At 44.5% G+C, this 25,649-nt stretch overlaps 1 pseudogene; it reads left to right on the forward strand.

Moving 5' to 3' along the window:
* On the forward strand, positions 1-20,640 carry LOC121149338 (annotated as a pseudogene).
* Positions 20,641-25,649: the final 5,009 nt, after the last annotated feature.

Consider the following 25,649-nt stretch of genomic DNA (forward strand, 5'->3'; position numbering starts at 1 on the left):
ATGGCGATGTAAGAAATGGACATTTGAATGCCTTTAGGAGGGTGCTTGCCTCCCCACCACTCTATTACCCTGGGTCTCCCTGTCTGCAGGCATCTTCCTGTCTATGGCCCTGATTTACAGATTTCCTTTGAGTCTCTTCTGTGGGAAAATATCTCTACCCATCCTCAGGGAAACTAAGTACCATATGACCTGAAACCCTTGCTAAAGCTCAGATTGGTTGAGCCTCAGAGTCAGTGTGAAAATCTGATAATTACCTTCTAAATTCTTACTTATATTCTAGTTTTTCAGTAGAAAGGCAGGGAGAAAGCAAGAGTGAGAGCAAAAGAGAGAGAGACAGAGAGACAGAGACAGAGACAGAGAGAAACATACAGAGAGAAAATCTTCATCCTCTGGTTCACTCCCCAAGTGCCCACAATAGCCTCGCTGTTGAGCCAAGCTGGATCCAGGAACTAAGACCTCAGCACAGGACTCCCACATGGGTGACAGGACCCAAAATATTTGAGCATCACCAGCTCTCTTCCAGGTGTGCACATAAACAGGAAGCTGGATTGGAAATGGAAGGGCTGGGACTCCAAGTAGTGTGTCATACACAGATACAGGCATCTAGCAAGTGACTTCACCGCTGTCCCATAGACCCACTTCTCCAGGTGGCATACAAGCAGCTTGACTTGATTAGAAGAGAAGGGAGGACTGTGTCCTCAATCTTGAGCTCAAAGACTCCAGGCGCCAGAAAGCATAGACAGAACCTGCGGGCAATTATCTGCATTTGGACAACAGTCCAAGGCCACAGAACTGTGTGCATTAAGAGTAACTTAAGACAGCCGTGTGCTGGTATTTGTACTTGGTTCACTCTGTTTCCTGATGATAAATCATTAGCTGATGATAGTATGGGGTGTGACAGTCAAGGTCTGTGCCATGTCAATTTCTGTAATTTGACCCCCCCAAGTAATTCAATACAAAGCTGATACAGTGACCTAATAGGTTTCCATTCTCTTTTGAAGAAGGCATGCCTCTTCTAGCTTTACTGACAGTTTGTTTTTATTTGTTTATTTTCACTTTTTTTATTTTTTAAAGATTTATTTATTTTATCGGAAAGGCAGATGTAGATGTACGGACAGAAGGAAAGAAAGAGAGGAAGATCTTCCATCTGATGATTTACTCCCCAAGTGGCCGCAAAGGCCGGTGCTGCTCAACTCTGAAGCCAGGAGCCAGGAAAGTCTTTCTGGGTCTCTAACATGGGTGCAGGGTCCCAAGGCTTTGGGCCGTCCTTGACTGGTTTCCCAGGCCACAAGCAGGGAGCTAGATGGGAAGTGGATCTGCTGGGATTGGAACTGACACCCACATGGGATCCTGGCACGTTACTGGTTAAGGTGACCTTAATCATTACGCTATCATGCATGGCCCAATTTTTATTTATTTATTTTTAAAGATTTATTTTACAATTATTGGAATGTCAGATTTGCAGAGAGAACGAGAAACAGAGAAATGTTTAATTCGCTGGTTCAATCCTCAATGGTCACAATGGCCAGAACTGAGCCGTCCAAAATCAGGTACCAGGAGATTTTTCTAGATCCTCAAAGCCATGCAAGGTCCCAGTGCTTTGGGATGTCCTCTACTCCTTCTCAGACCACAAGCAATGAACAGGGTGGGAAGCAGGATTTCGGGATATGAACTGGCACACATATGGGATCCTGATGTATGCAAGACAGGGACTTTCACCACTAGGATATCGTTCCGGGTCCAACAGTTCATATATTTTTAAAAGATTTTTTTTTATTGCAAAGTCAGATATACAGAGAAGATAGGAGACAGAGAGGAAGATTTTCCATCCTAATGTTCACCCCGCAAGTGACCACAATGGCCACTGCTGAGCTGATCCAAAGCTTGGAGCCAATAGCCCTTAGGGTCTCCCATGCAGGAGCAGGATTCCAAGGCATCGGGCTGTCATTGACTACCTTCCCAGGCCACAAGCATGAAACTGGATTGGAAGCAGGACCAACAGGACAAGAACCAGCCCCCATATGGGATCCCGGCACATTCAAGTTGAGAACTTTAGCCACTAGGCCACCTTGCCAGAACAAATAATTCACATTTTAAACACTAGGAGATGGCAGTGCTGCCAATGGAAGCCTGCATGTTGAGAACCATTGGGTGTGTGATTGGTGGTGTTGTACAAGAGGTAAAGCAGTGATGCCAGGATCTCATGTGGGCACCAGTCCACTTCCCAGCTGCTCCACTTTCAATCCAGCTTCCTGCTAATGACCTGGAAAGAGTGGCAGAAGTCAGTTCAAATTTTGGGGCCCGCCGCCCTTGTGGGAGATCCAGAGGATGCTCTTGATTCTTGGCTTTAGCCTGGCCTAGCCCTGACCTTTGTGGCTATCCAAGGAATGAACCAGCAGATGAAGAGGGAAGATTGTGTGTGTGTGTGTGTGTGTGTGTGTGTGTCCTTTCTCTATTCCTTTCCCTATTCCTTTTCCTCCCACCTCTCTCTTCCTAAAACTCTGTTTTTTGAACAAATGAATCTTTTAACAGAGAGAGGAGAGAGAAAAAGAAAACATTTGTTTAGGAACACCCCTGATTGCTCCAGCCCATCCATCCAGTAAGTGACAGAGATAAGAGTCAGTCACAGGCTTCCCACCTTACTCTAGGCGCTCTTTTGGATCCCTGATACTCACATGGGGGACCAGAGGGGGAGACTCCTGTTTCCTGGGTTTGCACAGGCCTGACTGCAGCCATTGCAGCAGTTTGGGAGTGAACCAGAGGATGGTAGATCTCTCTCCTTTGCAAATAAATCTACAAATTTACGCTTTTATAAAAATATGTAAAAGGAATATGTATGTAAAATTGTCAAGAACAGTAGAGAGATGGGAGTCAAGATGACCTACCACAGCGGGGAAGATGGCCGACCTCGAGGAACTGGTATAGTGTGGAGAACAAAGAGTGGAGGACCGATCCAGCAGAGGAACAAACCAGGAGACACAGAATTGCAGGGAGAGGAGTGAGAAAGTCACTAGACTGCACTGAGGTAAGAAGATCAACATAGCCTGGAGGGACAGTCAGAAAAAGAAAGAAAGGAAAGACAGCATGCTGCGCAAGACTTGGTGAGTTGTGATCCCAGGCAGGGGGAAGGTCGGCGCAGTCTTGGCCAATCCAGGGAAGACAAGGGCTGCTATAAAAACAAGCTCCCACACCAGTGGGAGCCACAGACTACTGGAGTCCCTGAAACCCTAAGGGTGGCTACAAGTTTGAACATAGGGGCCATCAACCCCTGCAGAGGTTGAGGACAAGCATGGGAGGGGGTCCCAGCAGAATGCCTGCCAACAGCTAAGCACCAGTGAGAGAGTGCAGAAGGGGCTGGAGCCACTCTCCGGACTGGGTTACAGAAATTTGGCTCCAAACTCTGGATTAGCTGCGGGGTTTCCTGCTGTGTTCGGCCTGAGCCCCAGAAGGGGGGCACCGCACCTCAGAGTGGGCCAACCCAGACCGAGGTGCAGGCTAGCAGGGACACGGCTGAGCACCTTACAGCCGGGGAGCACAACTGAGGGAGTGCAGCACATCTGAAAGAGTGCAACAGGAAGCTTCACTAGGCCTGGACAACCCAAGCTTTTCTGACCCAGCTCTGTGCCGCGGATTCCAAGCTGCAGGCAACTGGAAACTCCAGCAGAGACCAGCTTTCCTAACCCAGCTTGGGGCTGCAAATTCCAAGCCGCAAGCAGGCAGCAGAAGGCTCGGGCAGAATCCCCTGCCATGCTCAGCCCCAACTCCAGAGGTGGGGTGGCACTGCTCCACACAGCTAGCTGACCCGGGCAAGGTCACAGGCTGGCAGGCTTGGAGGGAGATGACAGTGAGCCTCAAAGTGGGACAGCGCCTTTGAGAGAGTGCAACAGGTAGAGCAGCCTCGCACTAGGCGAGGCCCACAGAGCCTTCCAACACAACTCAGGGTCGGAAAGAGCAGCAGGTGGCTGGAGACTGGGGCAGAACACCCTGCTGTACTCAGCTCCAACCCCAGAGGCGGGGCACTGCTCAATAGAGTCTGCTGACCTGGGCGGAGGCACAGGCAAGGGGGCCACAGCAGCGTGTCTCCCAACAGGGGAGTACATTTGTGAGAGTGTAACAGGGTGTGGAACCACACACTCTATGTCAACCCAGAGCAAAGACAAGAAACCCAAGGCTACAAAGTCTCTCATCTACACTCTATCTCTGTTGGCACACACCAGACAATACCTAACCGAGGAAATAGAAGGAGGCTGACAGAGAAGGGCAGGCATAGAGGAGGACGTGTTAAAGAGGGATGAAAGATAGCTGAGGGAAGAACAGCAGACCAGAAACCTGCAGAGAAGAGTGCTTGTAGCATCCCTGAACATGGAGCAACCAAGAAGAATCACACAACTTGGAAAGAATCCAGAGAAAGTAAGCAGGGAACACAAAAACCTGCCCGCAACGTGGGAAAAATAACACAATGAGAAAAAGCATCAGAAAAAGCAACGACTCAGTTGAGAGAGCCAGCAAGCCACCAAAAGAGGGTCAAAAGCCATTACCAATATCAGAGATGCGAGATGAAGACATGGAAGATTTATCAGACAAGGAATTTTAAAAAATAATGCTAAAATTCGTCAGAGACCATGAGAAGAAGTGGGAAGACTTCAAGAACAACATAGTCACAGAAATACAACAAGTCAAAAACAAAACGGCTAACCTGGAATTCAAACTTGAAAGTCTGACCAACAGAATAATTACAGCAGAAGAAAGGATCTCAGAAACTGAAGACACACATAATGAAGATACCCAGCTCGTTAAACAGCTGGAGACAAGCCTCAACAAAGCTAATAAAATGATACAAGAAATAAAAGATCACCTCAGAAACTCGAATATTCGGATCATGGGCCTTCCCGAAGGAGTGGAAAGAGAATCAGGAATGCAGGTGGTGCTCAACAAAATTATACAGGAAAACTTCCCAAACACTTGCAACATGAATCCAGCCCACATACAGGATGGACAGAAAACTCCCAATAGACATGATCCAAAGAGATCTTCACCCAGACATACGGTGCTCAAGTTCTACTCCAAAAAAGACAAAGAAAGAATCCTGAGACAAGTACGAAGCAGAGAAAAAATTACACACAGGGGAAAACCAATCAGAATCACTGCTGACTTCTCTGAAGAGACCCTACAAGCAAGGAGAGAATGGACAAAGATCTTACAAGTCCTGAAACAAAACAACTGTCAACCAAGAATAATATACCCAGCAAAGATCTCATAGGTATATGAAAATGAAATCAGATACTTCCATAGCAAAGAAAAACTAGAAGAATATGCCAACACAAAACCAGCTCTGCAAAGTCTCCTTAGAAATGCGCTAATCCCAGAAAAAAAGGAGGCAAACCATAAACAAAGATGGCAAACAGGAAGGTCTCCAAACTAAAGCCCACACAAAGAAGGCAATTACACAGACAACAATACACACTCGCATGGCAGGGCAAAATTGCAACCTCTCAATTTTAACTCTTAACACAAATTGTCTAAATTCACCAATCAAAAGACAAAGATTAATGGAATGGATTATCAAACAAGACCCAACTAACTGTTGCCTTCAAGAAACACATTTGACCAAAAAAGATGCAAAGAAACTGAAAGTGAATGGATGAAAAAAGATATTTCATGCCAATGGAAGAGAAAAAAAGCTGGGACAGCTGTCCTAGTTTCAGACGAGACAGACCTCAATCTAACTAACATCAAAAGAGACAGGGAAGGCCATTTTATACTGGTGAAAGGAATGATCCATCAAGAGGCAATCACCATCATTAATGTTTATGCACCGAATCTTTAATGCACCTAGTTACGTAAAGCAATTACTTACAGACTTAAGGGGAGACATAGATACACACACAATATTTGTAGGTGACCTCAACACACCTTTAACATCAATGGACCAGTCTACGAAACAAAAACTCAACAAAGAGACAACAGAGCTCACACAAACAATAGAACAACTGGACTTAGTAGACATATATAGAACTTTTTATCCTAAGACCACAGACTATACATTTTTCTCAGCGGTGCATAGCACCTTCTCCAGAATCGACCATATGATAGGACACAAAGTAAATCTAAATAACTTCCAAAACATTAGAATCATACCATGTACCCTCTCAGACCACCATGGAATGAAACTGGAAATCAACAACTCAAAACTCCCCAGGAAATATAGACACTCTTGGAAACTGAACAATATACTATTAAATGAACAATGGGTCAGAGAAGAAATTAAAGATGAGATCAAAAAATTTATGGAAGCCAATGAAAACTCTAATACAACATTCCAAAACTTGTGGGACACCACCAAAGTAGTGCTACGAGGTAGATTCATCGCAATCGGAGCCCATGTCAAGGCCCAAGAAAGACGCCAAATACAGGAACTAACCACACACCTCCAGGATCTGGAAAAACAGCAGCAGAAGAGCCCCACTCACAATAGGAAACAAGAAATCATCAAAACAAGGGAGGAGATAAACCAAATAGAAATTAAAAAAAAAAAACTATACATAAAATCAACAAATCAAAAAGTTGGTTTTTTGAGAAAACAAACAAAATAGACACTCCACTGGCCCGACAGACCAAAAAAAAAAAAAAAAAAAACCAAGAGAAAGGGAGAATCAATAGCATTAAAGATGACAAAGGCATCATAACAACAGACACTGCAACCATTAAGAAAATAATTAGAAATTACTACAAAGAACAGTACTCCCACAAATTTGAGGATCACCAAGAAATAGAAAAGTACTTAGACTCCCACCACCTACCAAAACTTAGCCCAGAGGCAACTGAAGAATTAAATAAACCCATAACTGAGGCAGAGATTGAAGCAGTCATCAAGGATCTCCCAACAAAGAAAAGCCCAGGCCCAGACAGTTTCACTTCAGAATTCTACAAAACATTCTGAACAGAACTAACCCCAATCCTCTACAAACTCTTCAAAACAATAGAGAAGGAAGCAACCCTTCCAAACTCATTCTATGAAGCCAACATCACCTTAATCCCAAAACCAGATAGAGAACCATTAGAGAAGGAAAATTATAGACCTATCTCTCTGATGAACATTGATGCTAAAATTCTCAACAAAATCCTAGCCAATAGAATTCAAAAAATCATCAGACAGATCATTCATCTGGATCAAGTAGGATTCATCCCTGAAACGCAGGGATGGTTCAACATTCGGAAATCCATAAATGTAATACACCACATCCAAAAACTGCAAAACAAGAACCACATAATAGTATCAATAGACGCAGAAAAAGCTTTCGATAAAATCCAACACCTCTTCTTGCTAGAAACCCTAACCAAGGTAGGCATAGGAGGAAGAATCCACAACATAATCAAAGCAATTTATGGATCACCCAACGCCAGTATCATACATTCCCACTGAGATCTGGAACAAAACAAGGATGCCTGCTATCCCCACTGCTATTCAACATAGTCCTATAGGTACTTGCAGAGGTCATAAGACAAGAAAAAGAAATCAAAGGCATACGAAAAGGAAATGAAGAGGTCAAGCTTTCACTATATGCAGATGATATAATCTGTACATAGAAAAACCAGGAGACTCAATACAGAAACTGCTAGAACTTATACGAGAGTTTGGCAGAGTGGCAGGGTACAAAATTAATGAACAAAAATCAACAGCCATAGTGTACGCAAATAATACCAAGATGGAAGAAGATCTAACCAACAGGATACCATTCAAAACAACAGAGAAAAGTATGAAGTGTCTGGGATCCATCTAACCAAAAGCGTAGGAGACCTATTCGAAGAAAACTACAAACTATTCAAAAAAGAAATTGAACAAGACCTGAAAAGATGGAATAACATCCCATGCTCCTGGATAGGTAAAATCAATATCATTAAAATGTCTATACTACCACAAGCAATATATATTTTCAACGCAATTCCAATCAAATTGCCCAAAACATTCTTCACAGAACTGGATACAATGATTCAAAAGTTCATCTGGAAACACAAAAAGCCACGAATAGCTAGAACCATCCTAAAGAACAAGAAGTTAGCAGGGGGAATCACAGTTCCGGACCTCTGGACATACTATAGAGCAGTGGTTATCAAAACAGCCTGGTACTGGCACAAATATAGAGAGGAAGATCAGTGGAATAGAATAGAAACACCAAAAGGGAACCCACACAGATACAGCCAATTAATCTTTGACAAAAAGACCAAGGACAGTCCAAGCAAATGGGAAGGCCTCTTCAGTAAATGTTGTTGGGACAACTGGCTGATAGCCTGCAGAAACAAAAAGATAGACCCACATCTATCACCATACACTAAGATCCAATCTACATGGATAAAAGACCTAAACCTACATCCAGAAACCTTCAAACTCTTGCAAGAAAATGTAGGAAATACCCTGCAAGACCTAGGAGTAGGTCCTGACTTTCTAAGAAGGATGCCAAAAGCAATAGCAGTTAACAGAATAAACAAATGGGACCTCATCAAACTAAGAAGCTTCTTTCTGTACAGCAAGGGAAACAATCAGCAAAGTAAAAAAGCAACCCACAGAATGGGAGAAGATCTTTGCACACTACATAGGTGATGGGGGCTAATTTCCAGGATATACAAAGAACTCCAAAACAACCAAAAAACCAAAACAAACAAGCCACTCAAGAAATGGGCACGGGAAATGGGCAAACATTTCACAAAGGAACAAGTCCAAATGGCAAACAAACATATGAAAAAATGCTCCAGTTCCCTGGCAATAAGGGAAATCCAAATTAAGACATCGATGAGGTACCACCTAACACCAGTAAGATTGGCCCACATAAAAAACAACACCAACGACACTTGTTGGCGAGGATGCGGGGAAAAGGGAACCCTACTCCACTGCTGGTGGAGCTGCAAATTGGTACAGCCTTTATGGAAATCAGTCTGGAGAACACTCAAACAACTCAAAATCTGCATACCATATGACCCAGCAATAGCACTCCTAGGAATATATCCAAAGCACCTGTTTCACGACAAACCAACATGCATCCCTATGTTCATAGCAGCACAATCAGTAATTGCAAACACATGGAAGCAACCAAAATGCCCATCAGCAGAAGATTGGATAAGAAAGCTTTGGTTCATCTACTCCATGGAATACTACTCAGCTATGAAAAAAAAAAAAAAAACAAAATGCAGTTCTTTGTGGCTAAATGGGCCCAACTGGAAACTATAATGCTAAGGGAAATGAGCGAATCCCAAAAGGTTAGATACCACATGTTTGCTTTAATCTAACCTGTATAATTTTTCTTTTTTTTTTTTTTCTTCTTGTTTGTTTGTCTGTTAGTTTTTGAACCTGTCATTGATACTGTCTCAACCCAGGTGTTTTGAAAAATTGAACTTGCATTATTTCTAACATATTGTCTACTCAATACTATGTTAAATAATTCCATTGCACTGTATATTTTTGCTGATGTTTTGTTGGGGCTTTTAACTGACCGGAACTTTACTCTGTTAGCTCTACCCTCAGACCAGAGTGGGTCACCCCAAGAGGCTACTGAACTTATCTGGACAATAGGATGCTGGACTCTATGCTGGGTATATGCTTGCAACGAAGGAATCTCAACTTAACTTAAACTGTGGTTATGCAGCAAGATGGAGGAATCCACCATGGATGGAGGGTTGTGGGAGGGTTGGGGGGAATCCCAGTGCCTATAAAACTGTTTTACATAATACAATGTTACTAACAACAAATTAAAAAATAAATAAATAAACTTTTACTTATCGGCTAAGGTTTGCTCAGTCCTGTCCAGTATAACCTGTTCCATTACCAATTGGCACATTACCCAGCTGTTGGAACTACTTAGCCCAGTTTGTCTGACCTCCAGGACTGGACTACATTTTCACCAGCGGGAGCTGTGACTTGCCAGGGGAGTTTCCCAAGTTCGTCCACTTGATCCAATCCCAGACCCAGTTCTCATACATGCCATTGGGTTTAGGCCAGGTTCTGGCTAAGCCTGACCTTCCATTTGGCCTTGTATGAGCTGGTGAACATTGCAGCCCAGCCCTCCCCACACCCTATTCAGGATGGACATTTGGGTGCTGCTGCCTTGACCAGTCTAGATTGTTGCTATTGTTGCTATTTCCTTTACCTGTGACTCAGCTCTGAGTCACACCTAGCTTAGTCCATCACCACCCCAACTCTTGAGCTAACCAGTGGGGCTAAAATTTCCACAGGGTTTGGCCCACACATCCCCCACAGAATCTACCCCCGGATATGGTTCTTGATCGCTGGTTAATGTAATGGCCCTGCTTAATGTGACCCTTCTCCTGTTTCATCACCTTGTCAGCTAACAGGATGCGATCCTGCTAGACAAGCACTGAGCCTTAGCTTTTGCATGGACTGGTATTTGGCCATCAGCATTGTTCAGTGATTTTAAGTTTTTCAAAGGAAGAGTTACTGTCATTGGAAATCTTTATGATTACTTCATGTCCTAGAAGCACAGTGGGTTCAACCTGGAGTTACCTGAGTAGTGATTCAATGAACCAAAACCCTAGAGCTCCCTGGCCAGGCACACCAAATGGCACACTAGCTACCAGGGTACAGTTCACCACATGCACATGGTGGCTGTCATTTGAGATCCAGGCATGAGACACCCCGGCCTGAGACCCACCAGCAGCCAGCGGGCGGCAGGACGTTTACATTGTCAGGCCCAAGTGCACGCTCCTCCCTAATCCCATTCACTGCCCAATGAGAGCAACGGATGGGACCCGGACCTGCCCAGTCATGGAGACCTGCCCAATTAGTGCACTCACCCAGAAGGGAGCAGCCCCCAGAGCCCAGCCAGGCCCGGGGACAGCTCACCATGTGCACATGGTGGTTGTCATCTGGGATCCAGAAATGAGACGCCCCATACTGAGACTCACCTACTTTCTTCCTTTCTTTCAAATTTAGGGGCAGGACAGATGTCTGTATATCAGTAGACAGGGTCTTGACACCATGCATAAGCCTTCATGGACCCTGGGTAGGCAAGCAGGGCCTGAGGCTGGCACAGCATACCACCAGAGGGTGGGGTTTGGGATCTTTGTGCTAGTAGGCATCGGGAGCTCTTGATTCCTCAAGGAAATAGGTCTACAGATGTGTGGAAGGGAGGACTGCTGAGGGAGAACACAAAACATAATGAGTGACTTCTGGGGTCTTCCTCCAATATGGCTACTGAACTTCCAGGTAAACAAGGGGGCTGAGACCAGGTAGTTTCAGGGAAGGAACATGGGGAAATTTTTGAGGCTAAACCAAAGCACCTACTGACATTGGAGACCTTACCTGGGTATTGATATCAACCACTGCCTACTGGCACAAAACCAAGGTGGGGGCTTGCCTGGCAGGGCTCAACCACAGTATGTGCCAATGAGTGTCACTACAGAGTGTCGACAATGTTTGGCTAGGACATGTCACTAACCAGCTCACAAGAAAGCTGGGTCTGGAGCAGATTTTGTGTGAATAGCAGGATCACCACTGTGGGATTGCCATACCAGCTGGTTTGCTCAAGGGCTGGGATTCATGATGAGATAGACATGACCATGAAACTCAACAACATTCATGAGTATTGTGGTTCAGAACAGGATGGGCTGGTCCAGGCTGTAGCAACAGCTGGCACACCCAAGAACAGAATGTGGGGTATACCAGGCCACCACATCCACCAGCAAACACAAATGCTGGGGATGAACTGTCAGGAAAGGGCCTAGCACATGCTCAAGCAAGAGATCTGAGTCTGAGAGTGGACCTGGTGGGGGAACTTAAGGAACTACCCAGGTAGGCCATTGCTACTGCTGGTGAGCACAAGAGCCAGAACTGGATGTTGGTCAGGACAGGCATGGCTGCTTCACTTGTCAGCAGGTATGTGGGTTGGCTCTATAGAAGAAAGAATGGACAGGGCCAGGCCATACCATAGCACACTGACATGCACGGAAGCCAGGATGGCATGCAGGCCATGCTGAGCTAGGCTAGACTATCACATCTACTGGTTTGCATGATAGCCAGGGATGGGACAGAGTGGGTGTGCAGCACCCACCTGTGAGAATTGGGATGAGCGGGTCGGACAGGCCAGATCAATTTGCAGCATTTGATGGCAAAGGCCAAGTTAGGTTTTGGGTTATGCCAGGTTGGGTTGCAGAAACCACCATCATGCACAGGATCTGTGTCTGGGAACAAGCTTGGTTTGGTCAGGGTGCTAAGGGAATATCCCAGCTAGACTGTGGTTTCCGCTGGTGTATGTAATGGCTGAAAAGGGGAAGCTGAGCTGGACATGACTGCAGTATCCCTTGTCATGGATGTGGACTGGGCCTGGGTTGTGTCAGACTGGGCTAGACACCTGTTGGCCTGCATATACACTGCGTTAGGCTGTGAGCCAAGCTAGGCAAGGCAACCATATTCACTGATGCATGTTTGAAGCGCATGCTGGTTAAGCTTTGCCACAGCATCAGATGGCAAGTGCTGAGACAGGGGCAACTAATGTCAGACTGGACCATAGAACCACCTAGAAAGTGAAAGATTCACAACTGAGAGTAGGCCTAGCAGAGAAATTATGGACACCTCTCTTATGTACTGCAGCTCCCACTGGTGAGCATGAGAACCAGGAGTGGGGGCAGACCTGGCTAGACAGGTTAAGCAACCTGTGCATAACTTTGACAGACTGGGCAAGAAAATAAAAGTAAGGCACAAACATTGTTAGTATTTAAATATAAAATAAAACTTAGGAAATTAAAAATCACAGAACCCCTGCAATGTATAGCTTTATAGAAGTTAATTTGAAAATATATATGAAGAAAATATTTAACGGAACATATACAGGGCTTGGTATGTGATTAGTACCCTGCACCCCACTGACTGCTTTCAGATAGGGGGAGGGAATGCAGCTAAAAGGTAACAGGCAGCTAAAAGGTAACTTGGGAGGAGTTACCACCGGGGGACATTATGGATAAGGCCACCGTACATGTAGATGAGGAATGAATCTTGAGGGATCCCCAATGACAATTCCACTGTACTTGCAGGTAAGTGAGACTACTGAGACCAGGTGGTTTTTAGGGGAAAGAACGGAAGAACTTTATGGGTCAGAACAGTGCAACAGCCCACATGGAAGTTTTGACCTGGACTTGTTAGCATAAAACATTGCTATCACACACCAACCCTCATGAATCCTAAGGCTGGGGGCCACTATGGCAAGAATAGATCCCAGCACCTGATTGTGAGTGTCAGAACAGGGGATGGATCACATTAGGCAGGGCCATGGACTAAGCAGCATGCAACAGAACCAGGTCTGGGGGGTAGATTCTGTGGGAGGAAATGAAGGCACAACCTTGTGGAACAAGTCCCACTGGTTAGCCTGAGTTGGGATGGTGATGGACTGACTTAGGTGTGACCATTGAACCCACCAACTCTCACGGTTACTGAGAAAGAGAACAGGTTTTGTTGTTTTAGGCTGAAGCAATTACATGTGCATCCTAAAATAGGGCATTTGTCAGGGCCAGGTCACAACACCCACCAGTTCATACAAAGGCCAAGATGGAGAGGCAGGCTATACCAGGTAGGGACCTAGAACCTGCTGGTAAATGTGAGACCTGTGTCAGGGAGTGGGCTGAGTGAGAGAACTTGTCAACTCTCCTAATGGCTCATAGCTCCTGCTGGTGAGCACATGATTCAGGCCTGGGTGTTGGGCAGGCTGGACAAGGTAGCTCTATCCATTGGCAATTGTGAGGGTTGGTTTTGGAAGGCGTAGAATGGGGAGGGTTGAGCAAGCCTTACCTCACTGGCAAGAGCAGAAACCTGGTTGGAGTTTAGGTAATGTTGGGCTAGATGGTCACACCTACTGGCTTGCATGAGCCAGGAATGGGAGCACACTGAGCAGGACAAGATGGCAACACCCACTAGCAAGAGTTGGCACTACAGGCAGGCTGGGTCAGGCCAGGCTGCAGCATCCAAAGATAAAGGCCAAGACAGGAGAGGGGCTATGCCATGTTTTTTCAGAGCAACCACCGGCATGTGCAAGATTTGTGGCTGGGAACAGGCCTGGTGGGGAGGTAAGAGGACACCCTGCTTGGGTTGTGGTTCACACTAGTGAATATAAAGGCCAGAGTGGGGGCTGCTATCTGGCCTGGACATGGATACAGTGTCTGTAAGCACAGGTGTGGTCTGGATCTGGGGTGGGCCAGACTGGACTAGACTCCAGCACCCACTAGTGCACCTGAGGACCACAGTGACTAGGATCTGCTGGACTAGGCTTGTGCTCCTGCTGAGCCATGTGTGAGCTGTGTCTGGGTTGGGGCAGATTTGTCCAGACTGTAACACCCAACAGTAAGAACTGGAATGGGTGACAGCTGGTCAGGAAAGGCCACTGTACCTGCTAGTACAGGAGGTAGATTAAGTAGTGCTGGCCTATGGACCCACCACTATGCATGAGATCTTGCACTGGAGAAATTCTGATGGGAGAGATTGGGGAATTCCTCTATTGAGACAAAGTCCCTACAGGTGAGCTCAAAATCAAGACAGGGAGCAACCCAGATCAGGCCAGGTAATAGTACCCACTGGAATACATTTGGCTTATGTAGGGGGCAAAACAAGCTGGGCCAGTTCACATCACCTGCTGGCAAGTCTGAGTACCAGAATGGAATTTCTGTCATGCCAGTGTTGGCTGCAATACAACACTCTTCACCTTAGAGCCAGGACTGGTGGCTGATTGGGTTGGGTGGGGCTCTGCTGTAGCCCCCACCATCATGAGCTGGAACTGGGGGTGTGCCAGGCATGGCCAAACTCCAACACACACATAGGCAAATGCTGAGGTGAGGGAGGCCATGCCAGATTGGGCCACAGTGCCCAACCAGCACACGTGAGACCCAGGGGGAGTGGTGAACCCAGTAGGGGGCTACATAGGGCTCCCTTGCTGGACCATCACTCCCATTGGTGAGCGTGAGAGCTGGAAGGGGAGCAGTCCAGGTCAGGCAGAGCTAAGACACCTGTTGATCATAAGTGAGTTGGATCAAGGGAAAGCCAGGCTGGGATGACTGCTCTATTGGTGCATGCATTTGTCATAGTGGGTGTCACTTGATTGGGTTTTGCCACAGCATCAGCCGGCAAATACTGGCATGGGGGTGGGGAGGGCAAATTCTATCAAATTAAACTGCAGAACTACCTGGAGAGTGCAAGATCCAGGAGTGGGAGTAGGCTCATTAAGGAAACAGTGGGCACCTCCTTCCTAGGTTGCCACTATCACTGGTGATCATGAGAACCAGGACTAGGGACAGGCACTAGACAGAGTGTCATCTGGAAACAGCAGTGTGGACTGGATATTGGGGCTGGTTGGGTTGAATTCAGCTTCAATGCCCATTGAGAGGTGTGAGAGATGAATGGGATGTGGGACAGACTGGAGTAGTCTGCATATTGGCAAGCACCTGAACCAGGGCAGGGGGCAGGCCTGGGGTAGGGGGGAAGTTATTGCATATCACTCTGACTAGGCTGCAGTTCCCACTGATTTGCATGAGGTCTCAGTGTGTAGTGGGCAGGATCAGGATGGGCTTCAGTACCACTGGTTTGTGTAAATGACAAGGCTAGAGACAGAACTAACCCAGCAATTGCAACCACCAGCATGTGTATAAGCTGATCAAGGAAACAGACTGTGCTGGACCCTATATTGGCATGAGCACACAAGAATCAGGTCCAAGATCACCTCAGATGAAGTTTCTTTGGGGATCGCTCCAAATGAACTGTTGATCTCAGAGCCCTAACCATGAAGATAAGTGCAAGTTCCATGGTCTAAACATGAAGTGCATGTGTCAGAGCTGAGCCTCCTCAATGGCTTAGAGCAATGAACAGCATATCTAGGTGCACATGGAGGATATGGCAGTATATTGGAGCCTGCATAGGACACCTGGTACAACAACAGAGGACAGAGGACAGAAAAAATTTATCAACTACCTCATCCAAGTTTGGAAGTGAAAATCTTGGCAAACAGTGACTCTAATGTGAAATATGTCAACCAATTTATTCTGGAGAGATTTCATCATGCATGGAGTGGTGAGAGGGGCAGTAATTCAGAACTGTTGAACTATCAAAACTTCTTGAGTAGGTGCCTTGGAGTAGGCCCCATACTGAGAATTATGCATTGGCACTGAGTTGTTGTCCTCCATCCCAGGAAGTGGTATGGAAGTGGTTAGGAGGTTGGGTGTGGCTTCTCTCCTTATCTTCCCTCTTCCCCCAGATACAGAAAGGAAAAAAAGGAGAATGTGAAAATAATGGTCTCTTGGGCCCGGCGCGGTGGCGCAAGTGGTTAAGTCCTCGCCTTGCACGCCCAGGATCCCATATGGGCGCCGGTTCTAATCCCGGCAGCCCCGCTTCCCTTCCAGCTCCCTGCCTGTGGCCCAGGAAAGCAGTCGAGGACGGCCCAAGGCTTTGGGACCCTGCACCCGCGTGGGAGACCCGGAAGAGGCTCCTGGCTTCGGATCGGCATAGTATCGGCCGTTGCGGCTCACTTGGGGAGTGAATCATCGGACGAAAGATCTTCCTCTCTGTATCTCCTCTCTGTATATCTGCCTTTCCAATAAAAAAAAATAATAAAAAAAAAATAAATCTTTAGAAAATAATGGTCTCATCCACCTTCCCCTACACCCTAATCAACTATGTGAAAATCAACAAAAATAAAATGTGAAAAAGGAAAAAAGGAATATATACATGCTGAAAATTGGTTCAACAAAAGATAGTCTGAAGATGTTAATTCCATTTAAATAAATCTTTCTATAGTAAAAAAATTAAAATACCTGTGTCTCCTATTTAAAAAAAAAAAAGTTTCTGACAGTCACTAAACAAACAACATCTGGTCTATAGAACACATTTCTTACATAAACGAACTCAGAGACTTTAAAAAGGAACTGCTAGCCACTTCACTTCTTTCATCAAGAATAATGCAACAAACATTCCAAAACCAGTCTAGGGCAAGGCAAACAATAAAATCATGAACAAATTCAATTACCACTCCAGATGATGAAATCTTAAATTTCAGCCAATAGAATTGAAAGCACATGTTCCATTTTCTATAAGACTCTGAGTGTTTAATCCTACATTTTTGAAAACAAAAATATTATCTTACAATGTCTTAAAATCAATACTATTGACCATTGACCAACATACACATTCCTGAATAAATTTTCCTCCACTTCATGCAGCTTGTACCTTCAGTCCAGCTCCTCATTAATGAAGAATAAGTAGCTTTTATGAGTTTTTTCAGAAGAATCTTGGTAGGAAAACACCTTGGTCTTGTTATGTCTGAAGTGTGTGTGTGTGTCATAATCAAATAATGTTTATTTGTGGAAAATTAGGTTTGACAAAGCCTGAAAATTTGCTGACAAAAAAACAAATTAGGAATAAGAGCAGCTTCTAATTTAAATTATGACACACTTAATGATAAAAGCCTTAAGTAAAAATGAAGGAAACTGCCCCAACACTAAGGAATTTTCTACTGACAACATAAAAATTATACCTAGCCATTTAAGTTTAAATTCAGTAATGACTACTCTCATGATATTACTTAACTATTTGCTGTAGAGCTCAGCTTGGGTAAAGACAAAATGAAGTAAGAGTTTAAGGATTGTGATGTAAAAGATACATTTGTTACTGTTTACAAGCATTATAGGTTTTCCTTATAAGCAACTCAATTAAATTTTTAAAATATATATTTCATATAATCAAGAAGGTGGACTAGGGTAAGGACACATTTAAACAGATGGAGAAATATTAGCCAGTGTGAAACAGATAGGTCACATTCAAAGAAATAGGAGAGAACAACATAACAGCAGAGGGATATCCAGACACTGACAGACACAGGGAAGCAGCGGAAACTACTGTGTGGTGTTGCAGTGACTGATACCCCAGTGGCATTCAGCAAATGGCAGTCTGAACTCCACCAGCAGCCAGAACTACACAAGCAACAAAATGAGAAGGAACATTTACCAGGAGCTCCAGAGGTGAACCCAGACAAAGAAAGGTTCATTCAGCTGGTCTGTTTGATTTGACCAGAAGCAGGGACAGGCAGGTTGGCAGGTCCCAGATGGGCAGTGCGGGAACAGTTCAGTACACCTCCTAGAGCTGAATTAGTTGCCATTTTGTTTAATGAAGCAAGGGCTATGGGAATGTTTGTGCACCCACTGAGCTGTGAGTGAACTCTTTTATGGCCCAGTGAACTGCAACAACGTGGCATCCTACAGGTTCTACCCAAGACAGGTCCAGGCAGCCCTCAGATCTGATGGCCAGCAGATCAAGAACTCTAGTAGTGGCACATTAGGTGCCATTTCTTACAGTGTCACAAAGAGTTTAAGATTGCAGGGGAGAAAACAGTGAGCTGCACATGCGCTGTGCTTGGTGAGAACTTGCTGTGCTCATGACATTGCATGGAACCACAGGAAAATAATATCGACTATGGCATTATACGGGTCAAAACATGCCCATAAGCCCCTCAGACCAAATGTCCAACAGGTTCCTGTAAGATTACACCCAACAACAACCTAGCTATATAAGACACCTGGTGTCTCCTTAATCCTGAGAACAGCTCCAACTGGAAGTGAGAGAAAGGTTGTACAGAGAAAGGTTGTGCAGCCTCAGCTCAGTATCACAGAAGGTGCAGACTGGTGAGCCAGGAGCTGGGACTAGAGAGACCATGGTGGAAATCAAGCATAAGGACCTGGAAATGCTGGAGGGACTGCAAACAAAGAGCTGTTTACCAGCTGCAATAAGTAAAATTGAACTGTGGGTGACACAGCTTAGAAGCTTGCCCCAAGGAGAAGAATGTGATAACCAGAAGTACAATGACCAAGAGCAAGAGAAGAGACAGAGGCACAATGAATATTACTGAAGACTCCCCTGCAAAGGAGCAAAAATCCCTTTGTAACCTCAGAGCTAACTGAGGAAGACTTCAAGAAAATGGGGGATACAGAATTCAAAACACTTGTTACAAAACTTCTTATCAACAACGAGAAGAAGCACTTAAACCAGGCATTCAAGGCATTTAAGAAATATGTCACACTGGAAATTAATCAAATGAAAGATGACATATCACATGTGAAGAATACAGTGGAGCAAATTAAAAGTACATTGGAGAGGGCCCGGCGCGGTGGCACAATGGTTAAGGTCCTCGCCTTGCATGCCCAGGATCCCATATGGGCGCCGGTTCTAATCCCGGCAGCCCCACTTCCCTTCCAGCTCCCTGCCTGTGGCCCGGGAAAGCAGTCGAGGACGGCCCAAAGCTTTGGGACCCTGCACCCGCGTGGGAGACCAGGAAGAGGCTCCCGGCTTCGGATCGGCATAGCATCGGCCATTGTGCTCCTGTGGGGAGTGAATCATCGGATGGAAGATCTTCCTCTCTGTCTCTCCTCTCTCTGTATATCCGCCTTTCCAATCAAAATTTTTTAAAAAATAATAAATCTTGGGCCCGGCACGGTGGCGCAAGTGGTTAAGTCCTCGCCTTGCACGCCCGGGATCCCATATGGGCGCCGGTTCTAATCCCGGCAGCCCCGCTTCCCTTCCAGCTCCCTGCTTGTGGCCTGGGAAAGCAGTTGAGGACGGCCCAAAGCTTTGGGAACCTGCACCCGCGTGGGAGACCTGGAAGAGGCTCCTGGCTTCGGATCGGCATAGTATCGGCCCGTTGCGCTCACTTGGGGAGTGAATCATCGGATGGAAGATCTTCCTCTCTGTCTCTCCTCTCTGTATATCCGCCTTTCCAATGAAAAAATAATAAAAATAAATCTTTAAAAAAAAATAATAATAATAAATCTTAAAAAAAAAAAAGTACAGTGCAGAGTCTCCAAGATAGAATGAAGCAAGTAGAAGAAAGAATCTCAGATTTGGAAGATATTTTCTGTCACCAGGGGAAAGCAAACAAAAAGCTGGAAGCAGAGCTGGGTCAGGCCAAGACAAGTATTCAAGAATTGAAAGACACTATTAAGAGACCAAACTTAAGAGTTATGGGAGTCCCAGAAGGTGCAGAAGAGAAATTGGTTTTACAAATATATTTAGGGGCGCAGAGTGGTTTGGTCGTTGGTGCAGAGTGCGCCCGTGCTGTGGTCAGTGCTGTGCTCGGTGGTACTCGGCACTCAGTGCTCAGTGCTCAGCTCTGTGGCTCTCAGGGGACCAGTGGCTGCTGCGATCAGAGAAGTGGCCTGACGCTTTGCGGTTAGGTTCAAGACAATAGTCCTAACCAAAAAGACTGCAGGTAAGTCCACCAGAGGCAAAGCGTCCCCCCTCCCCCCCACTCTCACAAACAGCTGGCCACAAAGGCTGCCCGGAAAAGCGCCCCCTCTACCAGTGGGGTGAAGAAGCTGCATCGCTACCGGCCCAGCACCATGGCACTCCAGGAGATCCACCATTATCAGAAATTGAAGGAGCTGCTGATCCAGAAACTGCTGTTCCAGCGGCTGGTGCATGAGATCACGCAGGACTTCAAGATGGACTTGCGCTTCCAGAGCTTGGCCGTGATGGCGCTACAGGAGGCCAGCGAGGCCTACCTGGTTGGTCTGTTCCAGGACATGAACCTGTGCACCATCCACGCCAAGAGAGTAACCATCATGCCCAAAGACATCCTGCTGGCTGGCCAGATACAGGGACAGCAAGCTTGAGTGGAGGCGGTTTTTATGGCATTTTGTAGAAAATTCTGTAAATTCTTTGGTTTAATTTGTGACTTTTTTGTAAGAAATTATAATATGTTGCATTTGTACTTAAGTCATTCCATCTTTCATTCAGGATGAATGCAAGAAGTGACTGGGTCTCCGGCCTCAGTCACAGGCTGGAGTTGGGGGGACACGCTGCTTATGTGCAGAAGGGATGGGTGAACTTCCTGCTTTTCATGATGCATGTTTCTGTATGTTACTGACTTGTTAGGTAGCTATTAAGGTACTAGAAGTGATAAATATGTACAGTGTCATTTTGCAATAAACTGGTTATGACTTGATTCAAGTGTTTAACTGTTGGGGCTATTAAGTCTGACCATACATCACTGTGATAGAATGTGGGATTTTCCAAGGATGAAGATGTAAACCTTTTTTTTTTTCAAGATTTATTTTTTTATTTTGATTGGAAAGGCGGATATACAGAGAGAGGAGAGACAGAGAGGAAGATCTTCCATCCGATGATTCACTCCCCACAGGAGCACAATGGCTGATGCTATGCCGATCCGAAACCAGGAGCCTCTTCCGGGTCTCCCACGCGGGTGCAGGGTCCCAAAGCTTTGGGCCGTCCTCGACTGCTTTCCCGGGCCACAGGCAGGGAGCTGGATGAGAAGCGGGGCTGCCGGGATTAGAACCAGCGCCCATATGGGATCCCGGGCAAGGCGAGGACCTTAACCACTGCGCCACCCTGCCGGGCCCGAAGATGTAAGTTTTAACCACAGTGTAACTTAGTTTCCTCAAAGAAAAAAAAAAAAACCAAGAAGTAAACCTGGCAGCTATCAAATATACTATGTGCATTTATAATAGCTATTTTATATATTGGAGTGTCAACATTTTTAAATTAAATGTTGTGCATTCACAAGTGATGGGGAGTCTTGTCTTTAAGATGTGCTGTAATTAGAGTTTAGTCGGTCTTTCCCGACTAGACTGCACTTGTTTTCCCAGGAGTAAAATGTTTTGTGAATTATAACTTGCTTTAGTCCTCATTCTACTACGTGTTAACTAACCCTCTGATAATGCAAACACTAATGAGGAAGTTTTGTTTATCAGGACTCTAGAATAAAGTTACTCGCACCAACATCATCTGTTACTAATCTAAGTGCAGCTTTGTTTTGTGTTGTGGTCAGTCTCGTCATTAGGTTTCCTCTCCTTGGCCAAGAGGAAGTTATGTTGTGGAGTTTTCTATTCTAATCCCGTAGTGTATGCCTGTGTGGGGGCGGTGCCTCAGCGCCTGCTGATTGGACCTCTGCCAGTTAAGATGGTGTCTAATTAGGCTACATCTGGCTCCTGTCCTGCATGGGAAAATCACTTTCATAGAGATGGCCTTCCAAGTGGTTTTTAAATTTATCCTTCTATTGAAGTTTTTAGGTCAATTATGTATATTGACAAAATTTACAAATAAATTTGTTTATCACATATATATATATATATATATATATATATATCAGTGTCTCCCGTCCCGCAGAAGAAATCACCCAACACTTGAGAGAGTCTCTGAGGCACTTTATTCCAATCTTCCGTTAATACCATTACACTGAAGCCCCTCCCCCACCAAGCCCCCCACTTATATGTCAGTCCTGTCCAATCAGCTTAAAGATCACCAAGGCACACCAATCAGGGCAAAGGGCCAATCACAGGGCAGTATATATATATACTGAAATAATAAGGGAAAATTTACCTAATCTAAAGAAAGAATTGGAAACAACATCCAAGAAGGGCACAGAACTCCCAAAAGCCTTGATCAAACACAATCTTCACCAAGACACATGATCATCAAGCTCTCTTCAATTGAACATAAAGAAAAGATTCTTACATGTGCACGTGAAAAAAAATCAATTGACATATAAAGGAATGCCAATTAAACTTACAGCAGACCTCTCACAGGGAACTACAATCCAGAAGAGAATGGAGTGACATATTCCAGATTCTAAAAGAAAAACATTGTTGGCCCAAGATAACTTATCCAACAAAGCTTTCTTTTGTCTTTGAAAATGAAATAAAATTCTTCCACAGTAAAGAAAAGTTAAAAGAATATGCCTCATCCAAACCTGCTTTTCAAAGAATACTTCAAGATATTCTCTTGACAGAGAGAAGGAATAGCACCCACCAAAACCAAAGACAAATGTGAAGAACCTCCCAATAAAATGACTGAAGACTAAATCAAAGAACAACCTATTGCCAAAATGACACGACCAAATCACCACCCATTTGGATTAATCCAGAATGTAAATGGATTAACCTCATCAATCAAACATCTGATTAATTGACTGGATAAAAAACAAAACCCATCTATTTGCCTTCAAGAGACATATTTCACCAACAAAAATCAGTGGAAAATATATCTCTTGGATTTTGATCTTTTTTGTTAATTTCATCTCTTCAAAACATTTTCTTCTGATTAAATCATTCAATGACTATAGATCACAAAGAAGCATTATTTTCTTCAAGATGGTTCTTGATTTTCATTTCTTCAGCAACACATTGGTCCTCCGTAGCATGTTACTTAACTTCATGGTATTGTTCATTTCTTTTTTTTCTTCCTGTTGTTTATTTTTTTGGGTGGGTTTTCATTTAACTGGATGTATAGCAACTGTGTAATGGAAGCTATCATATTTAGCAGAATGTTATTTAACTTAATGGTGTTGTAAATTTGTATTTTTCTTCCTGTTGTTGATTTTGTGTTGTGGCTTTTCATATGAGGGGATGTACAGTAGCTGTGAAATGGAGACTAACTTTTCCAGATGTGAGGATACAAAGCAGTATGCATTTCTACTTCCAGCCAAAGATGGACTTACAATGAAATTGTTTACTATATCTTGTCAGTAGGATGCTGGACTCTGCTGTCCATGCCTGCAATGATGGACGTATGACTGTGTATGAAGAACTATACTTTAGTAATGATATAGAGGAACTAGGTGGGGGGGGGGGGAATTGGGGCTGGGGTATGGGAAATACCAGGAGCCTATGAAACTGTATCAAAAATAATAATATATAAATAATAATTTTTAAAAAGTAATGTATTTTAATGCAACAGAATTCGAAGGTCTTTTGAACTTTTTCCCCCATGTGTATTTTAAATGAACATTTAAACATGCCACATGTAATTTTACCTTTTGCATAGCTAGGACCAGTGTTGTAGCATTGTATATAAAGCTGACATCTTTAATGTCAACATACCATTTGCGTGCCTCCCTGTAGAAGGACAAAATTAGAGCTAGCTGCATTTCCTTCCTCCAGTAGGCACCAGGAGCAATTGATATTTAAATGAATGAATAGGAAATCTCATGCTTTACAGGTTTAGATATAAACAAACTTGTTTAGGAATCCTCTCTTGCTGTTAAAATATAATTGGCTTAAACACCTTTCCCTGGAAACTTACCCAACAACCTTCTTTTAAAATCCTGATGCTGTAAATAAACTTTGGCTATCTCACCAAGGTAGTCCATGTGTGTCATTAATCAGGCTCCAAGCACGAAGTCCATTGCTGCAGAACAGCCAGTAAGTGGTGCCTGTGAACATGAACTTGAAAGAAGAAAAAAAGTGCAACAGATGCCCCCACAGAAAGTGGTGACTGGGAATAATGTGCCAAAATCAGTGTAGAGTGCGGCCATTTATATCTCTTATGCATAACCTTTTAATGAAAAGTGGAGTAAGTGTTGATGGCTACTCAGGGCTCTGGAGGTGTGGTCTGCTCTGAACCTGGTATGTCTCCCAAGCTTCATCCTGGAACAGGAGAGGCCACAGGAGCCAGTTATGTCACCAACCTGGCAGAATTCCATTTGACCGAAGGCACACCTGAATGGACATTCCTTACATAGTTGGGGCACAGACAGCCCCTTTGCCTGCCCAGATGTCTAGAAGGGTATAAAACTCCTCCACACCTATCTCAGAGGCCCTTTTTGCCTCCATCTTCCTTCCACTCTGTGCGAAGAAGGCCCAGGAGCAGATTTGCCAATAAAGCTTCCATTACAACTTTGAACAACTTGCTGATATTATTCCATCAGTGTGTGTGTTGGGGAGGCAGTCAGTGGTCAACATCTGACAAGTGTAACTAGGCAGCAAGTGCATTCTTATTTAGAGTTTATTTGTAAATATAACCCTTGGTTCCCAGATGAAGGGACCCTAGAAACTGAAGTCTGGGATCTTGCCCAGAAATACGTAGAGCAGTCACGAATGACAGAAGATATTCCTGCTGACTTTTGGAATACATGGTCTTTAATTAAAGCAGTTATCACAATTATAGAAGAGGAAAATAGGGAAGAGAACCTCCAACAGGCTGTCATGGATTCCTTTTGTTGTAGGGTTTTTGACACTGAATTACAGCAACAACCTCAATTCTTGTCTCACAGGAAAGAAGAATTTTCATGTGGACACAGATTAGCTTTAAAGCAGTATTTTTTAGAAAACCTGAGAAAGGAGGCTCCCATCCATATTAATGATGGAGGAAGCATCTTTTAAAGCTTTACCATAAAGATGCTTCTCCATAAACAAAAGAGAATTCCTGGTTTCCATGGTACCTGGCCTTAAGACAAAAGGACAGAAAGGTGTCACTAGCCAACTTCCTTGGTCCATTTCTAATGATAAAGAGGCCAGTCTAAGACCATCTCCTTTGGCAATGGCCAAAGACAGAATTGGGCTGACACTTCGGGTGGGGAATTGATATGTTAATGTCATAAGAGTATCTTAAGGAAGGGTGTTCCTGATATGTTAAAATATAAACTTGTCTTGGGAGACACATGCTCTGGTGAATCCAAGACTTGGTGGGGGAAAACACCCCTTTATATTTGAGAAAAAATGATGATTTGGGGACCCAGAATGCCCTAACTGCCTGCTACCCAATCCCACTCCTCTCTCAGCTCAAGCTGCAATTTCTCATATGGAGGATGTAGCATTGTGGGCCTGGGAGAAAGTTGACACTGGGTCCAAATTTGCAGGCAGTTATACAAAATTGTCCAAGGAGC

This window comes from Ochotona curzoniae, unplaced genomic scaffold (assembly GCF_017591425.1).
Source record: "Ochotona curzoniae isolate NIBS_2020 unplaced genomic scaffold, NIBS_Ocur_1.0 contig_1942, whole genome shotgun sequence".
Lineage (NCBI taxonomy): Eukaryota > Metazoa > Chordata > Mammalia > Lagomorpha > Ochotonidae > Ochotona > Ochotona curzoniae.